This window comes from Atractosteus spatula (genome assembly GCF_055471065.1).
Source record: "Atractosteus spatula isolate fAtrSpa1 chromosome 10 unlocalized genomic scaffold, fAtrSpa1.hap1 SUPER_10_unloc_14, whole genome shotgun sequence".
In the NCBI taxonomy this organism is placed as follows: domain Eukaryota; kingdom Metazoa; phylum Chordata; class Actinopteri; order Semionotiformes; family Lepisosteidae; genus Atractosteus; species Atractosteus spatula.
Window position 1 is genome coordinate 271,536 of NW_028296617.1, and position 5,076 is coordinate 276,611.

A 5,076-nucleotide genomic window follows, 5' to 3' on the forward strand; every position below is an offset into this window, starting at 1 on the left:
ATCAAAAGCTCAATAAATGAAGCAGAGGCTCCTGTTCTGAATTCAGCTCACGTCTGATTGTCTTGTTTTGGCCAAGATCTGATCTTTCAATTAAGGGACTACTCTGTCTGCTTTGTAATTCAAAAATACATACAAATGTCAAGTTTTTTTTAGATATAAAGGTTTTCTCTGTTTTCAAAGGATAGCTACTTAATTGGCTTTATGATTTGGTATTGATTTTGTATCGTTGTATTATTAAGTTTGTGCTTTCTGTGTTTTTATCGTATTGTGAACTTATTTTTTAAACAAATGCTTACAAAGCCAGACAAGGCACACATCTGTTTATACCAGCGGTGAATTGTACATTTTTATTAAGTACAATCTACTGTGCACTTTTGGGAGTATAACAGGTTCGATATAAAGTGGCAAAAATATAAAAGGGAAAAATACCCCAGACTGCGTGTAAAGGCCTCGTTGTGACTGTTTTATTTTTAGATAAAGATGGCGTACTGTGCACAAAATGTTGCAGAAACACAATCTGATATTTTAATAACTATTATTTTAATAATTTGATAAGTATGAGGCCCCGGATCCAAATCTTCAGTCCTGATATTTTTAAAAATGATATCTTCCCTTCCTCTCGTGGAAGTCACACGATGTGAACAATTGTTTTTTTTTTCACGTTGCGAAAAAAGAGCCTCAGACGCACAGTCAACAGTAACCAAACCAGGATGGATTCAGCTGGGAGCCGGACTGAGCTCATTCTCACTCCCTGTGCTGAAAACAGAATTATCTCTTCCCCGAACATCGTCTACAGCTGCTAGATATTGCTCTGCGTCCTACTGCTCCAGCAATTCCTTTGACCAAAGACAGATCACTTGTGCGCTTTTAACCTTCTTGCAGCTACAGGCGAGACTGAAGCTGGAGATGTGAAGGCACCCGCTGGTGCATGTTCTCTAAATTTCACAATCGCGACAGACTTCTCTTTTTTTAAAAAAAGTAGATATAGCCCTGAAAAAAGCATTAGCTTTATCAGTTTTTACATTAATCAAACATGATATTTTTATTACATTTGTTTAAACATATATAGCGCTTTTCTGGACACTCCACTCAAAGCGCTTTAGAGGTAATGGGGACTCCCCTAGTGCGCCAGAACACTCACCACACATCAGCTATTAGTGGGGAGGAGAGCAGAGTGATGAAGCCAGTTCAGAGATGGGGATTATTAGGAGGCCATGACTGGTAAGGGTCAATGGGAAATTTGGCCAGGATGCCGGGGTTACACCCCTACTCTTTCGAGAGACGACCTGGGATTTTTAATGACCACAGAGTCAGGACCTCGGTTTTACGTCTCAGCCAAAGGACGGCACCTGTTTACAGTCCAGTGTCCCCGTCATAATACTGGGGCATTAGAACCCACACAGACCCGCCCAGCGACAGAAACCAGACGGTACCGTGTGTCGGGCTCGGCTGCGAGCAGGACAATGACGTTACGGGGACAAAGTAGAGAAAATCAAAACGGTTCTATAAAAGACCTGTGTCAGCTGTCAGTTCACAGTCTGGACTCTAAATCCACTGATCCAATTTCAAATATCTCTAACACCTGAGCTGCGGCTTCTTTCGAGTAGTTATTCAGGAGAACATTATGTTAATCATATAGATGAAACGTTTAATATATTCAGGTGGGTAGCTACGTCAGCATTCGAATCTGCAAAGGAACAAGTAATACTGTAGGTTTATTCCATGCTGAAAATAGAAGAGAGAAAACAAACCTGAAGAAGGTTTCACAGCTGAAACGTTATGTTTTCTCTCTTCTCTTTTCAGCATGGAATAAACCTATTCCCAGTGGGCGGTGATTCGTCGAATATACGTATATTCACAGCGAAAATACGGCTATACGTATATAAACGTCGTTGCGACGTATAATCAAAGTCGAATTGCAACCGTAAAATTGACGACATTAATAAACGCATATATAACGTCGAAAACACATCTAACACAGTGCCTGAGGCTTTTTACTGTATATATCGTGTGTGCCGCAACTAGGAGTATACGGCACTCTGCATAGTGTACGAAGTAAATTTATTTTATTATTTTATTAATAAATATAATAAATTAATTAATTACTGCGAAAATAATTTACTTCGTACACTGTGCAGAGTGCCGTATACTCCTAGTTTTAAAACTGACAAAAATGTAGAAAACACGTTTCTCACTTAGAATTTAAGATGGGGGTGGGGTATTACTAGTAGCGGCGCAGAACTCACCATGGTGTAATTCATTTACGTGACGGGCTAGTGGTTTAATGGATAACGCGTCTGATTTCGTTTTATAAGATTGTCGATTCGACTTCTACCGGGGTTTTGTGATTTAAATCAGGCTTTTTGGGCAGTGTACCTTTTCTCTTGTCGTGTTCAAGATGATTCGCTGCATAAGCTCCTGACTGGGTGTTCTGTACTGCTCTGTTATTTCATTCAGATTACTTAAGTGGTGTACAGATAAAACCCGACTGCGTGGTGTAATTTCCGGGTTCGGCACCAGCAGCACCTGCAAACATATCAGCTGACCTCGACGTGAGTTGAACACACAACTTTCTAATCTGGAGTCAGACACGCTACCGTTGCGCCACGAGGTCACTCGCCACAAGTGCTTTTAATTCCCCCAAAGAGAAAAATCAGCGTCCCTGGAAAAGATTTTTTTCATTCTCTCCTGTGAGGAGCGCCGCTCTTCCAACGAGGGTCTCTTCTTCCCAGACCACAGATTATTCTTCCCGCCAGGCTCTCTCACAGAGAGCACACACACCGTCTCCACTAATGTGTTTACTACATCTATAGATCTGACCCCCTACAGCCCCGATATACAGCCCGGATATTCGATATTCCCCGATAAAGAACAAAAAATATTCCTGGATAGGATATTTACCACCAGCCTCGTGAACATCTCATCTTGACCTCTTCCAGGAGGAGCACAATTAACACAGAATCCTCTCTCCATTTAGCAAATAACACAAAACACTGTTTACCTGTCAAGACAGAAAACCAGGCTGCTCCAGGTGAGGCTTAAGCTCACAACCTCGGCATGACTCCACTGATGATGTCATTTTACATGGCCTGAACCAGGAAAGAGTTTGGAAGTTATGGTGTTGTTTTAATACTTGCCTACTCTTTTAATTTTTCGGTCAAATCTTTTATTTGGGAGTACTTTCAATTGATGTTAATCCTTGTCCCGATGCACGATTCTGGGCCATGGTGCATCTTGAATAATGTTCTTATACAGTAGGCTTCAGTTTGGAAAAGTGCGCTCTTCAGAAGCTACCGAAACCGCTAATGGTTACATAACACTTAATGCAAAAGCAACGGTCGGGTTTGAAAAAGAATATTACTTGCTATGAATACAAACACTGCTACAGGAGGGGTGTTAGGGCTATTTTAGCTTAGATCATCCATTCATCTTACATTTCTTCTCCATCTATATCAACAGCGAAATCGCTACTGAGCGCTAAAGGCAGGTCCTGGCAATACAATCTTCTTTAGAAAACATTATTCAAACTATTTCTACTACCATACGTCAAGTAAAAGATACCGATTGCACGCAACTAATACAATCTCTTTTCCAGGGACGTTGTAGCTAGATGCAAATTACAATCGAAAATGTATGAGTTTTAAAATTTTCTTTTGGATCCACAATGATCAGCATGAACCATCAAAGAGCCTGTAGCTGCAAGAAGGTTAAAAGCGCACAAGTGATCTGTCTTTGGTCAAAGGAATTGCTGGAGCAGTAGGACGCAGAGCAATATCTAGCAGCTGTAGACGATGTTCGGGGAAGAGATAATTCTGTTTTCAGCACAGGGAGTGAGAATGAGCTCAGTCCGGCTCCCAGCAGAATCCATTCTGGTTTGGTTACTGTCAGACTGTGCGTCTGAGGCTCTTTGGATCGCAACGTGAAAAAAAAAGAACAAAAAACATTTGCTCACATCTTGTGATTTCCACGAGAGGAAGAGAAGATATCACAAAAAAAAATCAGCACTGAAGATTTGGATCCGGGACCTCATACTTGTCAAATGATTAAAATAATAATTATGAAAATATCAGGTTGTGTTTCTGCAACATATCGTGCACAGTACGCCATTTTTTCTAAAAATACAGTAGATTGTACTTAATAAAAATGTACAATTCATCGCTGGTATAAACAGATGTGTGCTGTGTTTGCCTTTGTAAGCATTTGTTTAAAAAAGAAGTTCACAATATGATAAAAACACAGAAAGCACAAACCTAATAATATAACGATACAAAATCAATACCAAATTATAAAGCCAATTAAGTACCTATCCTTTGAAAACAGTGACATTTGTATATACTTTTGAATTACAAATCAGACAGAGTAGTCCCTTAATTCAAAGATCAGATCTTGGCCAAAACAAGACAATTAGATGTTAGCTGAATTCGGAACAAGAGCCTCTGCTTCATCGTTTATTGAGCTTTTGATCAACGTCTGAGTGAAAAAGATTTGCTATTTTAACTCTTTGATTAAAGTTCACAAAAGCACCTTCCTTCGAGCTGGAGTGAAAACAGCGACTTGAGGATTCCTAACTGTTTTTAATACAGTCCGCCACGCTACCAACTGAGCTATCGAAGGGATCTAAAGTGCTCCTCTCTGGCACATATTGCCCAATGTAGTGAAATATTCCGGGTGATTAAATTCCAGTTCGACATCAAGTTTCCAACTCGTTTCCTTAGTCTTGTTTACCTTGAATTTAAGCCACAAACCAGGATTCTACTGTATAAACTTCCGGGGATGTTACAAAATGTTTGAGGGGGCATCAATCATTACAGGCGGAAATTCACTCCTTTTTTTTCTCGAGGCATCATATTAAACATTTCATTTGGATCGAGAAGAGGATCACCATGCGAGACAGAACAAACTGTTTGATTCTGTCTTTATTGGGAGCTGTATCACAGCTAATGGATGTAAAGCCTTCAGTATGCGATAGTGAGAGTTCAGTTATGTGAAGAGAACTGAACTGAAATTTAGTGAATTCATATTTAAATAGAGTGTAAATCATCAAAGTGTTCTGTCACTTCAAACTTAGTACGACAC

The 5,076-nt window shown here is 39.9% G+C and overlaps 1 non-coding gene across 1 annotated transcript; it reads right to left on the reverse strand.

Annotated features, from left to right (window-relative positions):
- Window positions 1-2,542: 2,542 nt before the first annotated feature.
- Window positions 2,543-2,614, reverse strand: trnaw-cca (transfer RNA tryptophan (anticodon CCA)). The gene has a single exon. It is a non-coding gene; the product is annotated as a tRNA-Trp (tRNA).
- Between the last annotated feature and the right edge of the window lie 2,462 nt (window positions 2,615-5,076).